The following is a 15,073-nucleotide window of genomic DNA, read 5'->3' on the forward strand; positions in this document are numbered from 1 at the left end:
AAAAATGGAAAGAGCATCAGTGAACTGTTGAACTGCAGCCTAATATACATACAGTTGGGACCTTGGTGGGGGAAAAGTGCAGGATGGGAAAAATATTTGGAGAAACAATGGGGTCAATTCATTGGGATGTTTAAACAATTCTAAAAGTTTATGCATCTAATAACAGAGCTTTAAAATACATGAAACAGAAGCTGACAGAATTTTAAGAAGAAAGAAATACAAAATTATAATCAGAGATAATTCATGAAGCAAATACAGAGAATATCAGCAAGGATGTAGATTTGAACAATACTGTCAACCAACTTGATCTAATTGGCATTTTTATATAGAATACTCTTCCAAACAGCTGAGGATACATTATTTTCAAGTGCATGCAGAATACTTACCAAGATACATCATGTTCGGGGCCATAAAATGAGCCTCAATAAATTTTAAAAGATTCAAGTCATATAAAGTAGATTCTCTGACATAATGGAAAAAGTTAGAAATCCATAACATGAACATGAATTTAAAAGTCACCAAATGTTTGGAAACTAAATGACGTGCTTCCAAATAACCCATGTGTCAAAAAAGAAATCAAAATTGAGGAGGGTATAGCTCAAGTGGTAGAGAGCACGCTCAGCACACACAGGGTCTTGGGTTCAATCCCCAGTATCTCCTCAAAAAATAAGTAAACCTAATTACCCTCCCCCCAAAATAAATAAAGTACAATACATTAAAGAAAGAAATCAAAGAAGAAATTAGAAAATATTTTAACTGAATGAAAATAAAAATAACATAGAAATCTGTGGGATCTGCTCTAGCAGTACTTAGATGGAAATTCGTAACACTAAACCCCTATATTAGAAAAGAAGAAGGGATTCAAATCAATAACCTTAAGAAACTAGAAAAAGAAGAGCAAGTTAAACTCAGTGTAACCAGAAGAAAGGAAATAATGAAGATCAGAGTGAAATCAAGGAATAGAAAACCAAACACAACAGAGAAAAATCAATGGAACACAAAGCTGGTTCTTTAGAAGATAAATAAAACTGATAAACCTCTAGCCCAGCTCATCCAGAAAAAGAAGAGACACAAATGAGCAGTATCTGGAATGAGAGAGGTGACATCACTACAGATTATACAGATAGCGAAAGGATAACAGGAAAATATGATGAACGCTCTGCCCATAAGTTTGGCAACTCAGACAAAAGGGATAAATTACTTGAAATACACAGATCTCTAAAGCTGAGTTAAAGAAGTACTAGATTACCTAGCCATGTGTCTGTTAAATAGAGTTAATAGTTAAGAATCTTTCCACAAAGAATCTCAGGCTCAGATGGCTTCACTGATAGATTCTACCAAATATCTAAATAATACTTGTTGTGCACAAAACCTTCCCCAAAATTGAAGAGGTGGGAGTACTTTGCAATTCATTCTAGAAGGCAAGCATTAATCTGATGTCAGACCTAGGCAAAGGCATTACAAGTAGCGAAAACTATACACCAACATCCCTTGTGAACATAGATGCAAAAGTTCGAACCTGCAGTTCAGGACATGGGATCAATGAGGTATAATAAGAATGTTACAGCAGAGCCAGATGTTCAGCCCAGGAATGTGAGAGTGGTTTAATAGTCAAAAATTAATGTAATTTGCCAAATTAACAGAATGAAGAAGAAAACCTCTTATGATCATTTCAGTAGATACAGAAAAAGCATTTGATAAAATTCCTTATTTGTTACTAACAAAAATCACTGGTTTCTACAAAGGTACAAAGGCAATTCAGTGGTGAAAGGACGATCTTTTCAACAAATGGTGCAGCACCACTGGTTCTCCACATGCCCCAAATGAGCTTCGATCCATATACTCACCATATACTCAAAAATTAACCCAAAACAGACCACAGATCTAAATGTAAAGTCTAAACTATAAAATCTTCTAGAAGAAAATACAAGAAAAAAATCTTTATGACCTTGGACTAGGGAAAGATTTCATGTACATGACACCAATAGCAGAATGTACAAAAGGGGAAAAAAATGATGAGTTGGACTATGCCAAAATGAAAACTTCTGCTCTTCAAAAGACAGTTTTGGGAAAATGAAAGTGCAGATTATAGACTGAGAAGAAATCTTTGTAAAGCCTAAGTCTGATAAAGGATTCATATCCAGAAAGAAACTCAGAAAATTCATCTGCAAGAAAATAACCCAATTTTTAAAATGGGCAAAAGATTGGAACTGGCGCTTTACCAGAGAAGACCCGTGGATAGCCAGCCAGCACGTGGAGCCTGTTCCGCATCACGTCTTCAGGGCAGTGCAAATAAGCCCGCAGCCCCCATCCTGGCATGTCCCAGCTTTCAGGGGGGGTGCGGTGCCACTCACGTACCCAGACCGACCATACCAAACATGGCCCCATGACGTGGACGGGGTGGAACTCTCACACACTGCTGGTTCGAATGGAAGACAAGTAAACACTTCGGAAAACAGGTTGGTCGGTCATGTCTTGAAAGGTGAAACACCTGCATTTAATCCAGCACCCCACGCCCCGGTGCTTAGCCACGGGACCGGTCCCTGGATGTTTATAGCTGCTCTATCTGCAGTAGCCCAAACTTAGAAACAATCCACATGTTCATCCAGAGGTGAATGGAATATTACTTTGCAATGAGGAGGAATGAACGGTTGATATGGGCAGCAGCATGGATGAATCTCAAATAATTCTGCTGAGTGAAAGTAGCCAGATGAAATGAGTATATACTGTATGATTCTGTTCATTACAGAACTCTAGAAAATGCAAACTAATGTGTAGTGACAGAGAGCAGATACGTAGAGATGGGGGGCCAGGCTGGGCACGAGGAAGAGACTGCAGACGAGCAGGAGGAAGCTTTGCGGGGTGATGGATATGTTCACTGTCCTGATGGTGATGGTGGCTCCACAGGTGTAAACATACGTCAAAACTCGTCAAGTTGAAAACTTTAGGTACAGATTATTGTATGCCAATTCTACGTCAAGAAAGTGGGCTTAACACAAAAGAAGACAAAATGATTCTCCCATAATTGGCGCTAGAACTGTAGCCTTGGCTCTGAGGTCTTTATCTAAGACTGAAGCGGCCCAGCTTGAAGACACTTACAAAAATGACTCCACTAGTGGAATGAGCAGACAATTCTCCACTCAATGTGCGAACATTTAGGAGCTTGAGTACTGGGAATTCCATGAATCCTCCACATTTCATTCTGCCATTAGTTCAAACCTCCAGTCTTCACTTTAAAAAGAAATTAGAACAATACTGGTTTGGTTTTTTCGTTTGTTTTTTCTTCCCCGATCTCTAAACTTTAGTATAGAGACTCTAGCTAAGAATTGCATTCACACAACAGAGCGTCTGCTCTTAACGCAGATGAACTGGGAAGGGAAAACTACTTGCAAGTAATTCAGAAACAGATTATCAGATCTCCGAACCCTCATAGCTGAGCTGTGATACGTTAGCACTGGGAGGTGCAGTGCAGTAAGTTACACTGAGGGTTATAGCATGGTGGTTTAGCGGCAAGGACCAGAGGCTGGCTGGCTGGGTTCAAACCCAGCTCCGCTGCTTCTTTGACCCTGAGCACATGGCTGTCACCACCGTGTGCTTCAGTTTCCTTCTCTGTAAACATATTAACAGTGCCTCCCTCATGGGCTTGGCATGTGATAAGGACTCAGGAAGTGTTATCCACCATCACCCACAGCAACAGAATCTCTCATTTAGGGCAGTGTCTTGTCCCAGTGGTGGCCAATGATGACAAGGCCCCAAAGTTGGCCCATGAAGGCCTATAAACCCGCAACAACATGACGCAGAGGAAGTGCAGGCTATTTTCAACACTCACTGCCGTCAGATGTCTAGAAAAGGTGCCTGAGTTGAGCGCAACTCCATAAAGACACACGCTGGCTGGTAGTTACCCCCAGTACGAGAGAAGTACCAGGTGTCATGGGAGGGAGAGATTCTAGGGTCTCAGAGACAGTCACTCCACTGCAAGGATAAACAGGAACTTCCCCGCTCCCCACACGCTGGGTGGCTCATCTGGACGTGGACTCCGTGGGAGTCACCTTCCCTCCCGCTGGGACGGTGCCGACCCACAGTCTTTTGCTCCCGGTGCCGCTGCTGAGGGACGGCAGAGCTTTCCGGTAGCTGACGTTTGCTCCCTCTGAAAACTCGCGGGTCTGGGAGGCTGCCCTCTTTGTCCGGAGCGTTCTGGATTTCCCAGGGGCCTGCCTTGACGAGGGTGCGTAGCCATCCGTTCTGTCGGGCCCCTGGGGATCGACGGCCTTCGTCTCTGAGGCCCGTCCTTGAGCTCGCTTGTGGATAACTTCCCCTGCGGTCTCCTCACCTCCCTCGCTCCGGGGTTTCTTCATTTGGGCGACTCTCGCCTCCTGGCCTGGTCCCCTCACTTTCTGCTCCGGCTTCTCCCGCGTCCGTCTCCGTCTTTCCACTTTTCCTTCTGGGAGGCTACAGCCTTTGCCCCCGAACCCTTCTCGCACGCTTGTGGTCGTGTCCAGAGGGGCTTCTGGTCTCAGGATGCGCCTTTTCATTGCAAATTCTTCTCTTCTCTTTCTGAGGATATTAACAATGTTTCCCCTGGTTTTGTCGTTTTCTTCCTCCTGTGTATTGTTCCCTCTAAGCTGATTTTTATTAAAAAAATTTTTTTTCTTTAAAAATTTTTTTTAATTTCACTTTTGAGGGGAGGGGTAATTAGGTTTGGGTTTTTTTTCAATGGCGGTACCGGGGATTGAACCCAGGACCCTGTGCATGCTAAGCAGGCCTTCTGCCCCAGAGCTATAGCCGCCCCCTGATTTGTCCGTTTGTCTGTTTCTTTCGTGTTAGAGGCCTTCCTCAGAAGTCTGGTATTTTGGGGGGGTGTCTAGTTTTAAAGTGAGGGACTATAAAGCTGACTGAGGCTGTGGGCAGAGATGGAGATACTCATTTTAGACGTCTTTCCGAGATCAGGCCGGGCAGGGAGGGATGGGCTCTTGACAGGCTGATCATTGATATCTTTAAGTCTCCCTTCTGAAGTGGAAGATATTCCCAGATATTTCAATCCTCTGCTTGGGGGAGGGGGGAGGGGGGAGGGAGAGAGACCTCGATCCCCCAGGGTTTCGGGAGGGAGAGGAGAGCAGGCTGGGGTGTCCGCGTTCCAAACGCACACTCGCGCTGAATCCCCTCTGCTGGTGGCACTCTGCCTCCGCCATGCCTGCTGGCCGCCCGGTGCGCATCCCGGTTCCCAGTCCCCAGCAGCTGCAGGAGCATCCAGTTCCTGTGCGGGCGGATGGGGGAGAGGATTAGGGCCGCTGCTCAGAGCTGCTACCCACCCTCCTGCTGTAGCCCCAGATGTGCCCCTGCCTGGCCACCTGGTCCCCCGATTCCTGAGTGCTCGGGCTCTGCAAGATGAACCTCACGGTTCCTGCCTTTCCCAGCGCTGGTTTTGCATCTCTGCTCCGTCCTCTGCCTCCATCTCCTTTCCAGCCTCCAGCTGTTTCTGCCCTTGTCTCTCTGCCCCTGTCTCCCAGCCCCTCTCTCCGGCACAGATTTATACCTTTTGTTTTTAAAAGCTTTGCAAAGGGGATGCAGAAAAAAGTGAAATTAAGTGTGTATGATTCACCACACCGTCTCAAAATCTTCCTCTCTTTTTATAGATAAGAAATGGAGGCTCAGGGACTTTGTAAATTAGCTCAATGTTACACAACTCATACAAAGCGTTGACAGTTTCAACTGACTCCAGAACCTACACTTCCTAATCATGGGGCCAAGATTAAATTTTGAATTAAAAAAAAGGTTCTGTAGCAAGAAAGATACATGCACCCCAGTGTTCACAGCAGCACTATTTACAACAGCCAAGACGTGGAAGCAACCTAAATGCCCATCGACAGATGATGGATAAAGAAGCTGTGGTATATTTATACAGTGGAATACTACTTGGTCATAAAAAAGAATAAAGTAATGCTATTTGCAGCAACATGGATGGACCTAGAGGTTGTCATACTAAGTGAAGTAAGTCAGACAGAGAAAGACAAACATCATATGATATCACTTATATGTGGAATCTAAAAAAATGACACAATGAACTTATTTACAAAACAGAAAGAGACTCACAGGCATAGAAAACAAACGTACGGTTACCAGTGGGGGGAGGGTGGGAAGGGATAAACTGGGAGTTTGGGATTTGCAGATACAAACTCCTATATATAAAACAGATAAACAACATTGATCCTACTGTGTAGCACAGGAAACTATACTCAATATCATGTAGTAACCTCTGATGAAAACGAATATATACGCGTGTGTGTGTGTAACTGGATCACCACACTGCACACCAGCGACTAACAACATTGTAAATCATCTATGCATCCATTAAAAAAAAAAAGAGTTCCGCAAAGCTGAGCTTCTGCTTAATTTCTGAGTGTGGTGACTGGGTTTCTCCTTTGAAACCCTGCAGTCTCTCCCTCTGCAGTCCTCGGCGCCACCTCAGCGCCTGTCTTCCGGGGCAATTACTGGTGAACGTGTTTTATCCTCCACCATTCCCCCAGCACTTGGGAACTCCTTAAGAATAAGAGCTATGTCCTAGTCAGCTGTCTCCCCAAAATGCCTAATGCAGGCTGCACACAGACCAGTAAAGCCAAGGAGAAACCGTCGGTTGGTGGCTATAGAAATTAGGTTATAATACTGTAGGTCAGTTACCTAAATAGAGGTCCTGAAGAGGAGAGATCTTTTCTTTCCCCATTTCTCTATCCTTCTGGAGAAGGATGAAACCAGTGGGAACATGACGCTACTCCCCCAGGTTTGGCTTTTTCCTTTCCTGCGGCTCGTTGGCCGGAGAGCAAACGCACAGGATGGGGATGGGTTGCGTCCACTGGAAAAGCAGAAGGCAGAAAACACTGAAGACCTGACGCACGCGGGCACGCTGAGCCTTAGTGTTATGTATGGAATTGTCCAAAAGACGGCTTTCACGTTGTGGGCAGTCGCGCCCCGTCAGCACAGCTGTTCTCCTGAGTGCGTCTGTGGAGGGGCTGTCTTCCCAGCCGGTGCTGTGGGCCGAGGGGCGCGGGAGGGCCTTTCCTCTCTCTTCAGAAGCGTCTGGAATTTGCCGTTTCTCATCATGTCGGGGACAGCGGGAGACCGCTTCGCCCTGGAGTTCCCTCGCTTTGGAATTCTGTGGTCGACCCTGTCGCGCTCTCCCATTGCTGCTCCTTGTCAGACTCTGAAGACAAGGGAGGGTGTTCAGAACGTGTCTGCTCTGGCCAAATCCATCCCTTTGATGTAATCTGAAAATGGAAGGGGAACGTTAAAGGAGAAAGGCTGAAAAAGGGACACATTTCTCTATCGACTTTATCAAATTATAAAGCCAAAATTAACCTCCGGGATAGAGAACTGCACCAGAATAATTCTCTTGGTTACGCTTGGTCTAGAGCAAATTTAGAATTCTGCTGAGTTGGCCCTTAGAAGTTAAAAATAAAGGGCAAGGGTCTTTTATCTCTCCCTTAAAACTGGTACTGCTTTTTTTTCTGAGATGCTCTCCTGGGGAGAAATACATTCCTGGGCGGAATGCCATCGGTCAACATTCAGTCATCTGCTTCCTGTTGTCTCATTTTTTTTCAGTAACATGAAGTCCTCCGTAGTCTCAGACACATGTTCTTTGTACTCATAGAATCGAATATAAATGTTGCCTCCTTTTCCCTTCCCTTTGTGGTTCAGCTCGGTGCATCCAAGGGGGTGTTTTGTGCAGTACATTTGAGTAAGACTCGGTCTTCCCTCTGAGGATGTGACAGTCTGGGGAAGACCAGCCAGGCAGAGGGAAGGGCGTGATCGAAGCATCAAGGCAGCGGTGGGCGGTGGGAGCGGGGATTCTCAGAAGGAATGATGGGGGTGATCAGACACGTGCCCGGGGCTCCGCAGATGCTCGGGACGACCCGCACGTGGATGCTGTTGACCCCGATTCAGCGTTGCTGGACTGCGGCTCAGGTATCCAGGGTCACTCAGAGCCTCGCCCTCTCCCCGAGGACGGGCCTGCTTCTGCCCTGGGTGCTGCTGCTGCTGCGAGGCGTGCAAGGTGATGTTGTTGACATGGTCAGCACCTCCCGGAGGAGGAGAGGACCTGCACAGAGGCTGTGTGTCCCTCAGACACTGGAACCCCATGCACGACTGGATTAGTCATCCTTCTACCTCCACAGGCTCTCTCCGCCCCGGAAACCCGTTCTCCTCTTTATATTCCAGATTTCGTAGCTGTCACCTCACCCCCCAGGTCCCTAAGCCAGAGAGCAGGTTTATCCCAGGCTCTGTCCCAATTCAGTCAGCTGCCAAAGTCAGCTCCCGAGGGTGACGCTACCTCTTACGGGGGCAGTTACTGCAGCCTCATAAGGAGTCTTGATGCTTCTTGTCTTGTTCCTTTACATCTTTATGTTTGGGGTGTTTTTTTTGTTTTTGTGTTTGTTTTTTGTTTTTTTTTTTTTTTTGGCAGAGAGGTAGTTAGGTTTATTTATTTTACCAAGGGTACTGGGGATTGAACCCAGGACCTCGTGCATGCTAAGCATGTGCTCTACCACTGAGCTATACACTCCCTGTCTGGTCTCCTTTAAATCTAGATTTCACCCTGCTGCCGCGACTGTCCTGAAGCACTTCTCAGCACGCTGTGCTCTGGCCCAGCGCCCCTCCGTGACTCCTCTTGCTTGCAGGGCAGAGTCCACACACTCCTTAGCGTGAGCAGTAACGCACCTTGACCGGCACTGCCAGCCTCTCCCACATCTGCATCCTCCTCCCACTTCCCCCTGTGCTGCATCAACAGTGGGGCTCCCCCCTCATCAGAGGCAGGGCTCATTTCCCCGTCCTGGGACATGAGCTTCCTCCTGACATGCTCAGACCCACAGAGTGTGGCTGAAGTGACGTAGAATTTACAGGTGAGGTCTTGCAGTTTCTGCACTCACTCTCTTGGAAGATTGGTGCACCTGCAGAAGCCTGGGCGGGCCTCCGAGAGGACGAAAGCCCCCATGGGGAGAAGGGGCCAGCCCACCGCCAGCACCCACCTCCACCAGCCCTCCAGCCTCGGCTGCCAACTGGCTGCAGAAGACCCGTCCCGCTGAGCCCAGCCCAAACTGCTGACCCACAGAGCTGTGAGCAAACTGTAGCAGTTGTAGTTTCGAGTCACTGAGCTCTGGGGCTGTTGGCCGTGCGGCGACGCGGAACTGACCCAGCTGTCCCGGAGTGGAACGTCCAGCCCTGCTCAGCTCCTTGCTCAGTGGTGTTCCAGGTCATCTCTGCATGTGGACTGTGCCCTTTTCATAGAAATGCCCCTTACCCTTTTTTCTGTCATTTTTTTCTGCTGCATTTCTTTCCGGTCACCTTTTAGGATTCAGCTTGGGTGTCCCTTCCTTTACGGAGCCTTTCTGGACCCTCAGAACCCACCGTGACGTCACGCAGCCTCCCCGCCACTTGTTTATTTCACCGTCTGCACCTCCCAACTGCACGGCGGCTTTCCTCCCTGCGCCCCTGCATTTCCTCCTGTCAGTGGGGCCAGAACTACCCACCCTGGCCCCCATTGGACCCACTAAAGACAGCAGTGTGGTGACTGTTACTGAGGGGCTGGCCCAGGGGTGCTCAGTGAATACTGTCTCCCTCCCTGCCCTGTTCCGGCTCCACACCCGCTGCCCTGGGGCTGTGGGTCCCTGCAAGGTGTCCTCCAGGGGAAGGCACCATCACGAGCTCAGGGGGACTCAGGGTTCGTGAAGTTCGTAAGACATGGTCTCCCATCCCAGCGGTGACCACCAGCTTAGCTCCCGGAGGCTCAGCCTTAGCATGTCTGCCTGTTGCGTGTCTGATGTGTTTCTGCCAAAACCCAGCAGGCCTTCCTTGTTGGGGAGTGTGGTCCTTCAGCGCTGTGACTGTCCAGGCCCCTGGTCCTCTGTTGCTCCTCCATCGTCTGGCCCTGGTCATCTCCGTTGCTGCTGGTTCCGTCTATACTGGGTCAAAGCTTTTGTGTGATGAATATGAATTTCATTTCCGCCGAATTTTTTTTAAATCCCTTTTTCATTTTTTAAAAATCAGTTTTATTTTATTTTTTATTTTGTGTGTGTCGGGGGAGAGGTAATCAGGTTTATTTATTTTTCATGGAGGTACTGGGGACTGAACCCAGGACCTCGTGCAGGCTAGGCATGCGCTCCGCCACTGAGCTCTGCTGTCCCCTACGTCGACTGTCAGTTTTTGTGGCAAGCTTCTCATTCAGATTTCACGGCGGCTGACACTGAAATGTATCCAAGTTGCAGCCTTCCTGTGATTATTTTGGTATCACTATCCACAAAGGTAAGCTTCCATTTAGGAACGGGAAGCCTGTTTTCAGGAAAATGGGAAGGCGCGTTGGGTTTGAAGCGGCTGTAACATGCACTGTCCCATCGTGTGACCTTCGTGTAAAGCTGCAGGGCGTCTTCTCGGAAGTGGCTGGGAACATTCCTTCTGTGCCTTTCAAGGTAAACGTGTAAAGGCTCCCAGCTACTCTTCTGGCCCCCACTTCCGGGTGCCAAATTCTTGTGGTTGCAAAATTTCAGGCCTGCGGCATCGTTAGGAAAGATCTGGATAGCTCCAGTCAAACCTATGCTGAGTGCAGACAGTTGATGATGTGTTTGATTTAACTCATTAAAATACATAGTCTGCGGGGAGGGTCTTGCTCAGTGGTACAGCACGTGCCCAGCATGCACGAGGTCCTGGGTTCAATCCCCAGTGCCTCCTCTAAAAATACCCCCCCTCAAAATTAATAAATAAATAAAACATTTTTAAATGAAATAAAATACATAGTCCCTCATCTCCTTATCATTGTTTACTCCAGTAGTTTTTTCTTCGTCTTAAATGTGTTTCCTAGGCATTTTCTATACTTACTTGGTTAACCTGTTAATCATTATGCAGGTGGTAATGATTAATCTGTTTCAGTGAACTTCTGGTGCTGGGTGAAGGTACAGAGGGCTTTTTAGCATTCTTTTGTTTATTTTGAAATGTTTTAAATCCCAGCCCAACAAATTAAGCCAAAAAGCGTCTAAATAGTATATGTAGTATCTAAAAAGTGTACAGGGAAGAATAAAGAATCTGACAAGGTAGTGAATTAGAGTTGGTGGAAAACAGACAGAATTCTTTGTCTGAGAGCTGCTTATCTGCTACATAAATGGTACTCCTTTGACAAAAGTCTTGTGCCTTTAAACCACTCAGTGAAGTCTGATGAGACTTAATTTAGCAAAGGAAGACGTATACAGGTTTCTCTAAGGTGGCATCGTCAAGCATAGTGAGCGATAACCTGAGAGGTTTTGCAGTGCAGTAAGTGAGAGCTGAACGCAGGGAGAAATAGCAAAGGAATGAGAAGACTGATGTTTGTAACCATGTATCTGGACCCTTGGGAGTCAAACGTAAGTTCCGAGGATGAGAATTCCTGCCCAGTTCCATTTGTTCTTTTTTCTTGACTATCTGATTTCGCAGCCTGTAAACATGTTTTGATAGTGAACTGTTATTTAATACTTAATTTAAGAGGACCTTTGCAGAAGGTCTTCAAGGTCCAATGTCAGGGATGCAGAGATGGGTAAGATACAGAAACGCCCTCGGGAGCCAACCAGGAAGCGATTTCACTTAGTATTTTATTCCAGTCAGATGGTGAAGCCTCTTTACTTTTTCCTCCAAGCGCTTGATTTGTTTTATCTCAGGACACTTCCTCTGCTGCTTCCGGGGCAGAGTCACACTGGTGACCCGTCCTCGCCTTGCTGAGCAGGTGTGTTAAGTGCCGGTCGGCTGCGCGGGCCGTGGGCACAGTCCTCCTCCTCGGGACACAGGTGTTGATAAGCAGACCCCTGCCCCGTTTGCAGCTTGCTTTCCTGCCGACTTGGATCTTGTCATTCGCTAATATGCTTAGATTTCTTTTGTTTCCTCTCTCGTGCTTTGCTTTTAAGTCCCCACAATGATTATGATTCACTCTGCAAATTTCTGATCACTTTCCCAAGGTAGACCCAGTCTGACTTCTGTGTTAAGTGTCCTTACGTTTTGTGGTCTTTGACGCACTGACCGTGTGTGCCGTTCTGGGTGATCCGGGCTGTAGAGGCTGATGCAGAGTGGGGATGAGGCCCCAGGACCTTCACCTGGGGAGCAGGGGAGGAAGGACGTCGTGAGCCTGCGTCTTGTGCCAGCCTCAGCCGAGCTAGAGGAATGGAAGTGGAACTCCTGCAGCATCGCAGGATTGGGCCGGAAGCACGGATACAACGATTAGCAGAACCTCCCAGGAGACGTATAGTCCAGTGGGGACAAGTGAAAATTTCCAGCACCGTGAATAATGAGGGCTGTGTCAGAACCGGCCCGAGGTGCTGGGGGAGCCCAGAGCAGAGTGTGCTGGGCCCTCCTTGGCTTTGCAAACTCAGGACTTATTATGCCATTAGCAACTCATTTTAGCCTGATCTTCCGGTTGCGTCATCTAAGAGTTGGTGATGAGGAAGAGTCCTTAAAATTAAGGTTAACAATTAATGGTAAAATTCTTTAAAAAAATGTTTTTAAAAAGAGGGCGGAGGTTGTAACTTAAGTGGTGGAGCACGTGCTTAGCATGCATGAGGTCCTGGGTTCAATCTCCAGTCCCTCTATTAAAACAAGCAAACCTAATTACCTCCCTATTAAAAAAATATTAAAAAGAAAATTCTTCCGGTGTGTTCACCTGCTCTGTGTTTGGGTGACATAAAGCCACTGTAGGATCCTCTGCCCCTCCCTCCTTCCTTCCTTCCTTCCTTCTTTCCCTCTTGCCTGTATCTCCCCCCCCCCCCAGTGTTCTGTAGTTTTCACGTGGCCTGCTTCATCATTCTCAAAGAAACATTCTGACTCCTAGGTGCTCTGCGGAAGGCAGACTGGCAGCATCTCATCCGAGTTTCTGACACACAGGATGCGGCTCTAACATCTAAACTGGGGGGAAAGAAAAAGGTGCACCGAGAAGCCAAGCGGGTCTCAGGATTACCCAGGAATGGCGGGATCAGACAGATGCCACCTCTGCCCGGTCCAGACCTTACTTCCTTTCCTCAACAGCCCTCTGCCCTTGCCCTCAGCTCTCTCTGCTAGGAAACCGAAGGCCTGTTTAAGGCCCACCCGCATCCTCTCCTTATTTCTCGCCTCCTGGGCCACCCTGGGAGCTGCTGAGAAAACAGGTGGCTTGTGGTGCCTCTTCCTCCCTCCAAAGCACTGGGGGACGTAGGACATCAGGCACAGGACACAGTAACTGGCGTCTGGTTGCCCGGCTCCATGAACTGGGCAGTGGCTGTGTTCTGTGAGTTTTAGAGACAGGGATTTCCCAGGATCTCCTGGCTCCTGGGCAGAGGTGACAGCAACGTTGGGGGAGCCGGGTGCCGGAGCCCGCCAGGAACCGCAGGCCGGCGGGGCTGGGCGTGTTCAGCTCTACCCAGGGGACGCATTCAAAGGACATAGTCCCTGATCTGCTCTGGCTGGAAGCAAGTGGGGCCAGAGTGTCCAGTGATCTGTGCAAAGGCCGGTCCTCCGGGCGGAGTTCACGGTGTTGCCTCACTCTGGAGGGATCGTATGAAGGTCTTCGTGAACAGGAAGACTGATGTTTCTCTACATAAATCTCAGGTATCAATTTCAGGCAACTGGAAAGTAAAATGATAAGATCTCGGATTCCCTGCATGTGGTGACAAGGACACTAACATCCTTTTGTCATCAAAGATCAGTTGCCCACATTCTGAGGCTCCCGGCTGGAAGACAGAATATTTGCAGGAATAAAAGGCGGCTGTCCACGTTGAGAATATGATGAGATGGAAGAGGTGGCAGTCACGGCCCCATCGGTAACACAGCCTCTGCCCGGCTACCGGGTATTTATCAGGCTGAACTCCACAGTTACGTTAGTAAGTTAATGACTGCAGTTAAGTTAATGACTGCAGTTGGAAACAGTTTATAAAATATCTTACTTGCCATGGGAAGAAATCTTCCTTCAATTATGATGAAGAATAAAATATAGTAGGAAAAAAATGCCCAGATTCATGGCCCAATTTACACTAACAGATGCTAGAGGAAGTCTTCTAAGTCTTATGAAAGGTTGATTATTCTCTTTTATTTTCCCTTATGTGTTGCTGTCGGCTGTGGCCACTTACTGTCAGAATTCCAAGCATGAGATGTGAATTTCACCAAAGACATGTGAGCTGTAGCCATTTTTCATTTCTAGAGGGAGCCGCGATTCATTCATCTTTGCACTTAAAGCTGCTGTTGACTTTCAGCAAGGCTGAAACGGGACATGTTTTTACGCAAGTGCATTCCGTGAGTTTGCTTTGGCGGCGTATTCTCAGTCCATCAGCAAGCCTGGCCTGTGGTCTTGGCGGGGTGGCAGCCACCTTGTGGTGAGCCCTGGCCGCTGTTGCTGGCCTGCACCTCCTCTGGTCCTGTCCCAGGTGTGAGCTGTGGGCTTCATTTCAGATAGGAAAACAGTTCCAGGACCTAAATGTCACCTCGTCAGCCTTGCTGGCAGTGAGTGACTTGGCTGGGCCTGGGGGTGGACCTGGAGCAGAGCCTCGGGAAGGCAGGGACGGGAGGGCAGTTCAGGGAGGTGGGTCTGGGCTTAGGCGCAGAGAACAGCACAGGGAGGTCTGGATGAGGCGATGGCCCTGTGCCACTGGTCACCACGGGGGTGGGGGCCAGTGACGAGGGCGAGACCGAGGAGACACGTCAGCAGGGCCCATGTTGTGCGGAGGACCCTGGGCATGAGTCTGAAGGTCAGCGGAAGTGGTTTCAGATGTTTGTGCCAGAACGTGAAACCAGCCACCGCGGAAAGAGCCACTGTTCTGACTTTGTCCCTGCACACGTTTGCTCCGGCTGCCGTAACAAAGTGCACAGACTGGCCCTTAAACAATGGAAACTTCTTTCTTGTGCCCCTGGAGGGTCCAAGTCCACGATCAGAGCGTCAGCAGCTCTGGTTTCTCCCGGGGCCTCTCCCCTCGGCTGGCAGGTGGCCGCCTCTCGCCGTGTCCTCGCATGGTCGCCCCCTGCCTGTGCGCACCCCTGCCGTCTCTTTGCGTGTGTCCTAATTTCCTCTCCTTGGAGGGACACCAGCCACATTGGATTAGGGCCCTGCTAA

The 15,073-nt window shown here is 48.3% G+C and overlaps 1 protein-coding gene across 3 annotated transcripts in view; it reads left to right on the forward strand.

Moving 5' to 3' along the window:
- Positions 1-15,073, forward strand: part of PPARA (peroxisome proliferator activated receptor alpha) — a 65,241-nt gene that overhangs the window by 27,200 nt on the left and 22,968 nt on the right. The window lies entirely within an intron of this gene.

The sequence above is a fragment of the Camelus bactrianus genome, chromosome 12 (assembly GCF_048773025.1).
Source record: "Camelus bactrianus isolate YW-2024 breed Bactrian camel chromosome 12, ASM4877302v1, whole genome shotgun sequence".
In the NCBI taxonomy this organism is placed as follows: domain Eukaryota; kingdom Metazoa; phylum Chordata; class Mammalia; order Artiodactyla; family Camelidae; genus Camelus; species Camelus bactrianus.